The 14,701-nt window shown below is 40.7% G+C and overlaps 1 long non-coding RNA gene across 1 annotated transcript in view; it reads right to left on the bottom strand.

Annotated features, from left to right (window-relative positions):
• Positions 1–14,701, bottom strand: part of LOC122689454 — a 176,562-nt gene that overhangs the window by 143,647 nt on the left and 18,214 nt on the right. The gene's annotated exons all lie outside the window — the stretch shown is intronic.

The following is a 14,701-nucleotide window of genomic DNA, read 5'->3' as shown; positions in this document are numbered from 1 at the left end:
AAGAATCCCAGGGACAGAGAAGCCTGATAGGCTGCCGTCTATGGGGTCGCACAGAGTTGGACACAACTGCAGCGACTTAGCAGCAGCAGCAGCAGCAGCAGAACACTTTCTAATATCATGCCCCCAAATAAATGGATTAAAGATTTAAATGTAAGGGCTTCTCTGGTGGCCCAGATGGTAAAGAATCTGCCTGCAATGCAGAAAACCCAGGTTTGATCCCTGAGTTGGGAAGACCCTCTGGAGAAGGGAATGGCAACCCACTCCAGTAGTCTTGCCTGGTAAATTCCATGACAGAGGAGCCTGGCAGGCTACAGTCCCAGAGGTTGCAAAGAGTTGGACACGACTGAGTGACTAATACTTTCACTTTCACTTCTAGAAACTAGAAAACTCTTAGAGGAAAACATAGGCAGTACACTGTTTGACATACATCACAGCAATATCCTCTTTGACCCAACCTAGAATAATGGAAATACAAACAAAAGTAAACAAATGGGACTTTAACTGAAAAGCTTTTGCACATCAAAGGAAACAAACAAAGTTAAAAGACAACTCTCAGAATAGGAGAATTGAAAATTAAACACCTGACAAAGGATTAATCTTCAAAATATACAAACATCTCATGCAGCTTGATGCCAGAAAAAAACCAGCACAATCAAATAAGACATTTCTCCAAAGAAAACATACAGATGGCCAACAAAAACATGAAAAGATGCTCAAAATTGCTCATGATTAGAGAAAATTATAACAAGGTATCATCTCACAAATGATCATCATTAAGAAATCTACAAACAATATATGCTGGAGAGCATGTGGAGAAAAGGGAACCCTCTTACACTGTTGGTGGGAATGTAAATTGGCACAGTCAATTTAAGGAAAACGGGGCTTCCCAGGTACTGCCAGTGGTGAAGGACTCACCTGACAATGCAGGAAACCTAACAGACGCAGGTTCAATCCCTGGGTCAGGAAGATCCTCTGGAGGAGGAAATGGAAACCCACTCCAGTATTCTTCAATGGAGAATCCCATAGACAGAGGAGCATGGTGGGTTGCAGTCCATAGGGTCACAAAGAGTCAGACATGACTGAAGAGACTTAGGACACACAGAGACTATGGAGGATGGTATGAGATGCCTTAAAAAACTAGGAAAAGAACTACCATATGACAAAACAATCCCACTAATGGACATATATCCTGAGAAAACCATAATTTAAAGAGACACATATACCTCAATGTTTGTTGTAGAACTTTTTACAATAGCTTGGATATGGAAGAAATCTAGATGTCCATCCACAGATGAATGGATACAGAAATTGTGGTACATATGTACAATGGAGTATTACTCAGCTATAAAAAAGAACACATTCAAGTCAGTCCTAATGAGGCGGATGAATCTAAAGTCTATTATGCACCGAAGTGAAGTAAGTCAGAAAGACAAATACTGTATATTAATGAATGCATATGGAATCTAGAAAGATGGTACTGATGAACCTATTTGCAGTGCAGCAACAGAGACACAGACATAGAGAACAGCCTTGTGGACACAGTGGGGGAAGCAGAGGGTGGGGTGAACTGAGAGAATAGCATGGAAACATAGACATTACCATATATAAAATAGATAGCAAATGGGAATTTGCTGTGTGACATAGGGAGCTCAACCCAGTGCCCTGTGACAACCTAGAAGGGTGAGATGGAATAGGAGATGGGAGGGAGATTCAGGAGGGAGGGGACATATGTATACCTGTGGCTCATTCTTGTTTTTGTATGGCAGAGGGCAACACAATATTATAAAGCAATTATCCCCCAATGAAAAAAATGAATAAAAAAGAGTAATAAGAATCTAAAGATGCTCCAAGAAGTAATGATTTACTGCTACATCATAAAAAACAAGGTCAATGTACAAAAAATTAATTTTATTTCTATATACTATCAATGAACACTTGGAAACCAAAATTTCCATAAATACAGTTTATGATAGCCTCAAAAAGTGAAATATCAGGAATAAATCTAAGAAAATATGTGCTAGAACAGTATGCAGATAACTACAAAGGACTGCTGAAAGAAATCAAACAAAACCTAAACAGACAGATATATTATATTCCTATCATATGAAAACTCACATATAAGGGCTCTACAAATACATTTTCTCTAAATTGATAGAATAAATGCAATTCTTATAGGACTACTTTGTAGCTGAAAACACGTTTATAAAATTTACATCAAATGACAAAGTAAGTAGATCAACCAAAAATAATTTTTAAAAGTACAAAGGTAGAGGGCCTCAATTACCCTATTTTAAGATTTCAAGCTACAGTACTCAAGACAGCTTGGTATAGACAAAATAGCTGAAATACAGATTAATGAAACAGAAGAGACAGTCCAGAATGACAGAAAACACATATGTTTAATGAATATTTGACAAATGTATAAAGGCAATTAAATGAAGAAAAGATAGTAGCTTTAAAAAATGATGCTGAAACAACCCTACAGCAAATCACTAAACAGCTCTATGTCACTGTTGATTGTTCTTAGGCATCATACATAAAGCATGATCCATAAAAGAATCGATAGGGGGCTGTCCTAAGATGGCAGAGGAATAGGATGGGGAAAACACTTTCTCCCCCAAAAAGTCATCAAAAGAACATTTGAACGCTGAGCAAATTCCACAAAACAACTTCTGAACATTGGCAGAGGACATTAGGCACCCAGAAACGCAGCCCACTGTCTTTGAAAGGAGGTAGGATATAATATAAAAGATAAAGCAAGAGACAAAAGAGTTAGGGATGGAGACCTCTCCCGGGAAGGGAGTCTTAAAAGAGGAGAAGATTCCAAACACCAGGAAACCCTCTCACCAACGGGTCTGTGGGGAGTTTTGGAATCTCAGAGTGCAACATAACCGAGAAGAAAAATAAACAAAACCCACAGATTACGAGCCTAACAGCAACTCCCAGCAGAGAAGTAGCCCAGATGCTCACATTTGCCACCAACAAGTGGGGGCTGAACAGGGAGGCATAGGCTGCAATGCTTAGGGTAAGGACCGGGCCTGAATGCCCTGAGGGCAACCTGAGGGAGCTAACGTGAGACAGCAACCCAAACTGTGGGATACCCAGAGAGAGAGAGGGAAAGAGAGAGAGAGAGAGAGAGAGAGAGAACTATCCCGCAAAAAGAACCAAACTTAAGGCACTGCCGGCCTGCTCACAGAGCAAGGGACTGAGCGAGAGCTAGCAGACTGGTCCATCACCCACTGGAGGCAGGGAGGCAATGAGTCAACAGCCAGATCCAGAAAGGGGCAACCTCAGCCCCAGAGATGGCATCCTCTACCAAACGGGGAGCAGGCTCCCAGTTGCTAACCAAGACTTCCTGGGATTCTGGATGGTTGACATCCACTGGGACGGTCACAGTCAGAGATCAGCTCCCCAGAGGAGACACACAGCACACCTGAGATGGCGCACCCACTACACAACAAGGAAACCGAGTGGCTGGGATCAGGGAGGTGATAAGACGTACAAGCCACCTGGGGAGAGTGTGCCTGCCAAGCACCTAGTCGCCTGAGCTGCTCAGATCTGGGAAGGGCACAAAACACAGGCCCAACCGAGTCTGTGCCTTTGTGGAGTACCCGAGAACCTGAACCTGAGCGGCTTAGACCTGGGAAATGCACACAACCCAGGGCCCAATTTAGACAGTTCTCCTGCAGAACAACCTGGAGCCTGAGCAGTGTAGACTGGGAAAGCACACACCCGTGAGTGGGGGCAAACCCAGTGTGGCTAAGACACTGCAAGCACTCCCCACACACACCAGTGACATATTTTTTTGCAGTGTTCCTCCCTCCCAACAGCACAGCTGAACAAGTGAGCCTAAATAAGTGACCACCTTTGCCCCCTTGTGTCAGGGCAGAAATTAGACACTGAAGAAACCTGCAAACAGAAGAAGCCAAAATAAACACAGGGAATCACTTTGGAAGTGACAGGTGCAACAGATTAAAACCCTGTAGTTAGCATGGACTACACTGGAAGGGACCTATAGACCTTGAGAAGAAGTATAAGCTGGAACAAGGAACTATCTGAAACTGAACTGACCCCACACTGCCCTCAACAGCTCCAGAGAAATTCCTAGATATATTTTACTATTATCATTTTAAAAACTTTTTTTAGTTTTATTTTTAAGTTCTCTATCACTCCTTAAATTCTTTTTATAACCTATGATTACCTTACCAAAAAAAGACCCTATGATTAAAGCAAATTTAATATATATTTTTAATAATTTTTGTGATTTTGTTTTGTTTTTTTAATATTGTGTTTTTGAGATTCTAACCCCTACTCTAGATGTTTAATCTATGCTTTTTGGTATTTGTTATCAATTTTGTACCTTTAAGAATCCAATCTTCAGTACCCCTTTTTACTTAGCAGTGTGATTACTGGCTTGATTGCTCTCTCCCCTTTTGACTCTCCTTTTTCTCCCCCGGTCACCTCTATCTCCTCCCTCCCCCTTCTCTTCTCTACTTAACTCTGCGAATCTCTTTGGGTGTTCCAGGCTGTGGAGAACACTTAGGGAACTGACCATTGGCTAGATTGGTCTCTCACCTTTGGCTCCCCCTCCTCTCCCCCGGTCACCTCTATCTCCTTCCTCCCTCTTCTCTTCTCTATGGAACTCCGTGAACCTCTCTGGGTGTTCCAGACTGTGGAGAGCAAATAGGGAATTGATTACTGGCTAGATTGCTCTCTACCCTTTTGATTCCCCCTCTTCTCCTACTGGTCACTCTATCTCCCTCCTCCCTCTTCTCCTCTCCATGTAACTCTGTGAACCTCTCTGGGTGTCTCTCACTGTGGACAATCCTTTCACCATTAACCTAGATGTTTTATCATTGGTGCTGTATGGATGGAGAAGTCTGGAGGGTACTGGAATAATAAGACTGAAAGCCAGAGGCAGGAAGCTTAAGCCCAAAACCTGAGAACACCAGAGAACTCCTAACTCCAGGGAACATTAATTGATAAGAGCTCATCCAAAAGCCTCCATACCTACACTGAAACCATGCACCACCCAACAGCCAACAAGTTCCAGAGCAAGACATAACACACAAATTCTCCAGCAATGCAGGAACATAGCCCTGAGCTATACAGGCTGCCCAAAGTCACACCAAACCCACAGACATCTCAAAACTCACTGCTGGACACTTCATTGCACTCCAGAGGGAAGAAATCCAGCTCCACTCACCAGAACACTGACACAAGCTTCCCTAACCAGGAAAACTTGACAAGCCACTCATCCAACCCCACCCACAGTGAGGAACCTCCACAATAAAGAGAAACCACAAGCTTCCAGAACACAGAATGCCACCCCAAACACAGCAATCTAAACAAGATGGAAAGGCAGAGAAATACTCAGCAGGTAAAGGAACATGATAAATGCCCACCAAACCAAATAAAAGAGGAGGAGATAGGGAGTCTACCTGAAAAAGAATTAAGAATAATGACAGTAAAAATGATCCAAAATCTTGAAAACAAAATGGAGTTTCGGTTAAATGGCCTGGAGACAAGGATGGGGAAGATGCAAGAAATGTTTAACAAGGACCTAGAAGAAATAAAAAAGAGTCAATCAATAATGACTAATGCTATAAATGAGATCAAAAACACTCTGGAGGGAAGGAACAGTAGAATAACGGAGTCAGAAGATAGGATAAGTGAGGTAGAAGATAGAATGGTAGAAATATATGAAGCAGAGAGGAAAAAAGAAAAAAGAATTAAAAGAAATGAGGGACAAGGTGAAATGCCCCAACATCTGAATCATAGGAGTCCCAGAAGAAGAAGACAAAAAGAAAGGCCATGAGAAAATATTTGGGGAGATAACAGTTGAAAGCTTCCCTAAAATGGGGAAGGAAATAGTCACCCAAGTCCAAGAAAGCCAGAGAATCCCAAATAGGAAAAACCCAAAGCAAAACACCCCAACACACATATTAATCAAATTAACAAAGATCAAACACAAAGAACAAATATTAAAAGAAGCAAGGGAAAAACAACAAATAACACACAAGGGGATTCCCATAAGGATAGCAGCTGATGTTTCAATAGAAACTCTTCAGGCCACAAGGGAATGGCAGGAAACACTTAAAGTGATGAAAGAGAAAAACCTACAACCCACAACCCAGATTACTGTACCCAGCAAGGATCTCATTCAAATATGAAGGAGAAATCAAAAGCTTTACAGACAAGCAAAAGTTGAGAGAATTCAGCACCATCAAACCAGCTCTTCAACAAATGCTAAAGGATCTTCTCTAGATAGGAAACACAGAAAGGGTGTTTAAACTTGAACCCAAAACAACAAAGTAAATGGTAATGGGACCATGCTTATCAATGACTACCTTTAATGTAAATGGGTTGAATGGCCCAAACAAAAGACAAAGACTGGCTGAATGGATACAAAAACAAGACCCCTATATGTGCTGTCTACAAGAGACCCACCTCAAAACAAGGGACACATACAGACTGAAAGTGAGGGGCTAGAAAATGATATTTCACACAAATGGAGACCAAAAGAGAGCAGGAGTAGCAATACTCAAATCAGGTAAAATACACTTTAAAATAAAGGCTGTGAAAAGAAACAAAGAAAGACACTACATAATGATCAAAGGATCAATCCAAGAAGAAGATATAACAATTATAAATATATATGAACCCAACATAGGAGCACGGCAATATGTAAGGTAAATGCTAACAAGTATGAAAGGGGAAATTAACAAAAACACAATAATAGTGGGAGACTTTAATACCCCACTCACACCTATGGATAGATCAACTAAACAGAAAATTAACAAGGAAACACAATCTTTAAATGATACAATGGACCAGTGAGACCTAATTGATATTTGTAGGACATTTCACTCCAAAACAATGAATTTCACCTTTTTCTCAAGTGCACACGGAAACTTCTCCAGTATAGATCACATCCTGGGCCATAAATTTAGCCTTGGTAAATTCAAAAAACTGAAATCATTCCAAGCATCTTTTCTGACCACAATGCAGTAAGATTAGATGTCAATTACAGGGAAAAAAAAACTATTAAAAATTCCAACATATGGAGGCTAAACATCACGCTTCTTAAAAACCAACAAATTACAGATGAAATAAAAAAAGAAATCAAAATATGCATAGAAATGAATGAAAATGAACAGACAACAACCAAAAACCTATGGGACACTGTAAAAGCACTGCTAAGGGGAAGATTCATAGCAATACAGGTTTACCTCAAGGAACAAGAAAAAAGTCAAATAAATAACCTAACTGCACACCTAAAGCAACTAAAAAAGGAAGAAATTAAAAACCCCAGGGTTAGTAGAAGGAAAGAAATCTTAAAAATTAGGGCAGAAATAAATGCAAAAGAAACAAAAGAAACCACAGCAAAAATCAACAAAGCTAAAAGCCGGTTCTTTGAGAAGATAAATAAAATTAACAAACCATTAGCCAGACTCATCAAGAAACAAAGGGAGAAGAATCAAATCAACAAAATTAGAAATGAAAATGGAGAAATCACAACAGACAACACAGAAATACAAAAGATCATAAGAGATTACTATCAGGAACTATATGCCAATAAAATGGACAACTTGGAAGAAATGGACAAATTCTTAGAAAAGTATAACTTTCCAAAATTGAATCAGGAAGAAATAGATCTTAACAGACCCATCACAAGCATGGAAGTCGGAACTGTAATCAGAAATCTTCCAACAAACAAAAGTCCAGGACCAGATGGCTTCACAGCTGAATTCTACCAAAAAATTTAGAGAAGAGCTTATACCTATTTACTCAAACTCTTCCAGGAAATTGAAGAGAAATGTAAACTTCCAAACACACTCTATGGGGCCACCATCACGCTAATACCAAAATCAGACAAAGATGCCACAAAAAAAGAAAACTACAGGCCAATATCACTGATGAATATAGATGCAAAATCCCTAACAAAATTCTAGCAAACAGAATCCAACAACATATTAAAAAGATCATACATCATGACCAATTGGGCTTTATCCCAAGGATGCAAGGATTCTTTAATATCTGCAAATCAAACAATGTAATACATCACATTAACAAATCGAAAGATAAAAATGATATGATTATCTCAATAGATGCAGAAAAAGCCTTTGACAAAATTCAACATCCATTTATGATAAACACCCCCCAGAAAGTAGGAATAGAAGGAACATACCTCAACATAATTAAACCTATATATGACAAACCCACAGCAAACATTATCCTCAATGGTGAAAAACTGAAAGCATTTCCCCTAAAGTCAGGAACAAGACAAGGGTGCCCACTCTCATCACTACTATTCAACATAGTTTTGGAAGTTTTGGCCACAGCAATCAGAGCAGAAAAAGAAAAAAAAAAGGAATCCAGATTGAAAAAGAAGTAAAACTCTCACTGTTTGCAGATGACGTGATTCTCTACATCAGTTCAGTTCAGTCGCTCAGTCGGGTCCAACTCTTTGCAACCCCATTAATCGCAGCACGCCAGGCCTCCCTGTCCATTGCAAACTCCCGGAGTTTACTCAAACTCATGCCCATCGAGTCAGTGATGCCATCCAGCCATCTCATCCTCTCTTGTCCCCTTCTCCTCCTGCCCCCAATCCCTCCCAGCATCAGGGTCTTTTCCAATGAGTCGACTCTTCGCATGAGGTGGCCAAAGTAGAAGAGGGAGGAGGGAGATAGAGTGACCAGTAGGAGAAGAGGGGGAATCAAAAGGGTAGAGAGCAATCTAGCCAGTAATCAATTCCCTATTTGCTCTCCACAGTCTGGAACACCCAGAGAGGTTCACAGAGTTCGATAGAGAAGAGAAGAGGGAGGAAGGAGATAGAGGTGACCGGGGGAGAGGAGGGGGAGCCAAAGGTGAGAGACCAATCTAGCCAATGGTCAGTTCCCTAAGTGTTCTCCACAGCCTGGAACACCCAAAGAGATTCGCAGAGTTAAGTAGAGAAGAGAAGGGGGAGGGAGGAGATAGAGGTGACCGGGGGAGAAAAAGGAGAGTCAAAAGGGGAGAGAGCAATCAAGCCAGTAATCACACTGCTAAGTAAAAAGGGGTACTGAAGATTGGATTCTTAAAGGTACGAAATTGATAACAAATACCAAAAAGCATAGATTAAAAATCTAGAGGTTAGAATCTCAAAAATATTAAAAAATCAAGACAAAATCACAAAAGTTATATATATATATGAAATTTGCTTTGAAAGTAGGGGGTTTTTTTGTTTACAAGGTAAGAGTAGTTTTTAAAAATGAAAATTAAAGAAGTAATAGAGAACTTAAAAATTAAAAAAAAATTTTAAATGATAATAGTAAAATATATCTAGGAATTTCTCTGGAGCTGTTGAGGGCAGTGTGGGGTCAGTTCAGTTTCAGATAGTTCCTTGTTCCAGCTTATACTTCTTCTCAAGGTCTATAGGTCCCTTCCAGTGTAGTCCATGCTAACTACAGGGTTTTAATCTGTTGCACCTTTCACTTCCAAATTGGTTACGTCTTCTTTGTTTATTTTGGCTTCTTCTGTTTGCAAGTCTCTTCACTAACTTCCACCGTAACAGAAGGTGGCAAAGGTGGTCATTTATTTAGGCTCACTTGTTCAGTCGTGCTGTGGGGAGGGAGGAACACTGCAAACAAATATCACTGGTGTCTGTGGGGAGTGCTCGCAGTGTCTCGGCCACACTGGGTTTGCCCCCGCTCACAGTGTGTGTGCTTTCCCAGTCTACACTGCTCAGGCTCCAGGTTGCTCTGCAGGAGAACTGTCTAAAGTGGGCCCTGGGTTGCGTGCACTTCCCAGGTCTAAGCTGCTCAGGTTCAGGTTCTTGGGCACTCCGCAAAGGCACAGACTCAGATGGGCTTGTGTTTTGTGCCCTTCCCAGGTCCAAGCAGTTCAGGCAACCAGGTACTTAGCAATCACATTCTCCCCAGGCGGTGCGGTGTGTCTATCACCTCACTGGTCCCGGCCGCTTGGTTTTCCAGGTGGCAGCGGGAGCGCTGTTTCAGGTGTGCTGTGTGTCTCCCCTGGGGAGCTGATCTTTGCTGCCTTCCTAGCGGATGTCAACCATCCAGAATCCCAGGAAGTCTTGGTTAGCAACTGGGAGCCTGTTCCCAGTTTGGTAGAGGATGCCACCTCTGAGGCCGAGGTTTCCTCTAGCCTTCCGGCTCTGGCTGTCGCCCGCCTGCTTCCCTACCTCCAGCGGGCAATGGGTCAGTCCACTGCCAGCTAGCTCTCCTCTGGTATTTGCTCAGACCTTTGTTCTGTGAGCAGGCCTGGCAGTGCCTTAGGGTCGAGCTTTTCACGGGAAAGTTCTCGCTCTTCCTCTTTTTTTTTTTTTCTCTTTCTCTCTCTAGCCATCCCACAGTTTGGGTTGCTAGCTCATGTTAGCTCCCTCAGATTGTCCTCAGGGCATTCTGGCCCAGTCCTTACCCTACACAATGCTGCCCCTACCTCTTTGTTTAGCCCCCACTTGTTGGTGGCAGATGCGAGGGTCTGGAGTTGCAGTCAGACACGTAATCTGTGGGTTTTATTCATTTATTTTTTCCTCCCAGTTATGTTGCCCTCTGAGATTCCAAAACTCCCCACAGACCCGCCAGTGAGAGGGTTTCCTGGTGTTTGGAAACTTCTCTTTTACGACTTCCTCCCCAGCATGGTTCTCCAACCCTAACTCTTTTGTCTCTCTTTTTATCTTTTATATTTTGTCCTACCTCCTTTCAAAGACAATGGGCTGCCTTTCTTGGTGCCTGGTGTCTTCTGCCAGCGTTCAAAAGTTATTTTGTGGTATTTGCTCAGCATTCAAATGATCTTTTGATGAATTTGTGGGGGAGAAAATGGTCTCCCCGTCCTATTCCTCTGCCATCCTAGGACCGCCCCCCCGCCCCCAGACTCAAAATTTAAGGACAATTCTCTTCATTGTAATTGGAAGTAAAATCATGGCTGTGATTTTTTGTTTGTTTTGCATTTTGGAAACAGATAAAATGATTCTAAAATTTATGTAGAATTTCAAGGTCAAGAAGAATCAAGATAATCTTGCACAAAAAAGGATGATATATACTCTCAGAAGTCAGAGTTTTCTATAAAGGCATAACAATTAAAGCATTACAGTACTGTTACTGTGGTAAAAATAACAAAATAAACTATGGAGCAAAAAAAGAGAAAACAAGAAGCAAAGTTTTCTATTGCTACCTAACAAATCATATCAAACTAAGCATCATAAAACATACCCATTTAGTATCTCATGGCTCTGGAGGTCAGAAGTCCAGATGGGCTCAACTCATTTCTCAGCTCATTCCTGCAAGGCTGAAATTAATACTGGGATTTCATCTGAAGGTATAGGGAATAATTTGTTTCCAAACTCATTCAGGTTGTTGGACAAATCCAGTTCCTTCAAGTGCAGATCTAAATTCCCTATTTCCTTACTAGCTGTCAGCTGCGAGCTGTCCCCTCCACCTCAAGGCTTGCTGCATACCACGTTGCATGGCCCCTTCTATCATTTAACCAGAACAGTGTGTTGAGCACTTTTGATATTTCAAATTTCTGGCTTTCTCTTTTGTCATAAATAGGAGAAAATGTGCTGCATTTAAGAGCTTGTGATTAAATCAGGCCCAGGTCCACCCAGATGATCTCCTTATCTGTACACTATTTGGCCCATTGTGCCATATAATACAACATGATTATGAGAGGGCTATATCATCATATTCACAAATTCCCATCATTAATGTGTAGCATCTGGGAGAGCCATTTTAGAATTTTGTCTGTCACACATATTCACATCAATGTGGTCTCATGATTTTCCACAAATGTGGCACTGCAAAGCAGTAAGAAACTCATTTTGTTTTCAATAAGTGACTTAACCAGTTGGATATCTATATAGGAAAAAATGAAACTTTCACATGTGAAAACAATTTCAGCTGGATTATAGATCTACATATGGAAATTAAAATAATTAAGGCTCTAAAAAATAACAGGAAATGTCCTCATTTCCTTTAGATAAGCAAAGATTTCTTAAATAGGATGTTAAAACACTAAACATAAAAAGGTTAATAAAGTACACTTCATTAAAATTTAAGAACTTCTGTTTATCCAAAGATGACATTAAAACAGTGAGAAAGTAAGCCATAGAGTTGGAGGAGATGTTGGCAATAAATGTATCAGATGAAGGGCTCCTATCCAGAATATGTTTTCATTAAACATTCTATATATCAGTGAGAAAAAGGTAGACAACTCAAGTTTTAAAATAGGCAAAGGATGTGGGAAAGCCCCTTACAAAAGAAAATAATGCACAAGTAGATAAAAATATTTTTTAAAAATTCTCAACTCCATTTGCTATCAGAGAAATACAAATTAAAAACACAGTAGGTTATCACAACATCCCAACCAAAATGATCAATATAGGGGAAAAAAGACTGCTGTGATAGATTGCATTAATAGTGTCAATTCTTCATCTCTCACTGTGACCATGATCTTGCCATGGGACTTTTTAATTCCTCATGTTAAATTTGTCTCTACTCTTATCTTTGGCTTTGACCTTATGACTTACCAATAGAATAAATCAGAAGTAAATGTGCAACGTTTTCAAACCTAAGTCTTAGGGCCTAAGTGTTTCTTTTAGCCTACATGCATTTTTGCCATCTCTATTAGCTCAGTTGGTAAAGAATCTGCCTGCAATGCAGGAGACCCCGGTTGGATTCCTGGGTTGGGAAGCCTCCTTGGAGAAGGGATAGGCTACCCACTCCAGTGTTCTTGGGCTTCCCTTGTGACTCAACTGGTAAAGAATCCTCCTGCAATGCAGGAGATCCCGGTTTGATTCCTGGGTTGGGAAGACTCCTTGGAGAAGGGAAAGGCTACCCACTCCAGTATTCTGGCCTGGAGAATTCCATGGACAGTCCATGGGGTCACAAAGAGTTGGACAGGACTGAGTGACTTTCACTTTCATTTTCTGAACAGTGTTTCCCCAGTATAATTGCTGCTCACCCACTCTCTGGTTTGTGTCCCTGAACAAACACACACAGAAGAGACCACCATACAGGATCAATTCCAGCCAGAACCACTGTTTAGAGGAGAGCCATCCAGGAGAACCTAACATCAGTTGAGCCTGGGACCACTTGCAGATGTATTGATATAAGCAACAATAAATTGTTCTTACCTTTAGCCACTAAGTTTGTAATAGTTTGCTTTGCAGCAATAGCAAATGTTAGTGAAAAGGTACAGTAACTAGAATTCTCATATGCTGATAGTGGGAGTAAAAACTGGTACATTCACTTAGGTGAACTGGCAAATATCTCACAAAGTTAACCACATGTTTGCCCTTCAACCCAGTGAATTCAGTCCAGAAATGCAAATATATACACACTTCAAGACATGCATTAGAGGCATCACAACAGTACTACTCAAACTGCAAAAAATACAAAACAGTATAATGCATGATATATACTGGTTTGCTCATATATTGAAATATTGTAAAGAAATGAAAATGGATAAAAACAGCAATATTCAATCATATGGATGAACCTTAAAATTATACTTTGAGCTAAAGAAAATGGTCACAAAAGCATACATACTGTATAATTCAACTCATATTAAAGTTCAAAATTTGGCAAAATTAACATAGGCTTATAGAAGCGTGGTTATCTTTTGGAAGGGTAATGGCAGGGTGGCAAGAGCTGAATAAAGAGGCTTCTATAGTGCTGGTTATGTTCTATAACTTGACCCGGCTGCTGGTTACATGGAAGTGTTTATTTCATACAAATCTATAAAGCACTACACTTAGGACTTGTGTACTTGTACGTATCTGTGTTTATGACCCTTCCCCAGTCTTCCTCATACCAAACTCACACTAGACTATAAAGATTTTTATACCAAGGTCTTTGCTTAAGGGTCCTGTGTATCTCAAAATAGTAGCAGTATGAGAACTACAGAAATTGTAAATTTATTAGATGTGATCATTTCATTCTATCACACAATGGAAGGGCTTACCAAACTTGTAAGATGTCCAGTGTGAACAATTTCCTTCTGTCTAGTTCCCTTTGCTATCCCTTTTCTTAATACCCATCCCCTTCTGCGCAACCCCTTTAAAGTTTCAGCGACAGTCCCTTGCTGCTCTTCCCTTGGGAAATTCCATCTGTCTTCACAAGAAGAGAGTTCTCCTCCCCTTAATCACTTCCTGCTTTTGTGTCAACTGGAGTGTCTAGGGCTTCAGGTAAATGCTAACAGAGACTCTCATGAGCAGAGACATCATTCCCTTTGGAAGGGACCTATGCAGACCCTAAGGACCTCAAAGAATGAAAGTGGGTAACCTCATCTCAGTTCAGTCTATCAGTGAAATCCACAGCAGATGCCTCACTAGCTTTCCTAACAGGGGTATAAACCTTCCCATGTGGACATTTATTTTTTCTTGGAGTTAAAATGACAATCCAATGTTAAATGAACAGAAATCTTTCCCTTGCTAACTTGAGCATTATTTCTAAGTCCTTTCAAACTATAAGCAAAATTAAAGCTAAGCCCATGCACTATTTTTCTGAGGACTCCCTGAGTGCTATATTTACAGGAACCACAACACCAAACTCTCTTTACATTGAAAAGACTTGGTGCAAGCTCAGTTTATATACTTTTTCTTTTCAATCTCCCTCTGGAGAAGGAAATGGCAACCTACTGCAGTATTCTTCCCTGGGAAATCCCATGGACAGAGAAGCCTGGCGGGCTAAGAGTT

Source organism: Cervus elaphus, chromosome X (genome assembly GCF_910594005.1).
Source record: "Cervus elaphus chromosome X, mCerEla1.1, whole genome shotgun sequence".
Taxonomy (NCBI): Eukaryota; Metazoa; Chordata; class Mammalia; order Artiodactyla; family Cervidae; genus Cervus; species Cervus elaphus.
This window is presented reverse-complemented; position numbering and strand designations above follow the sequence as displayed.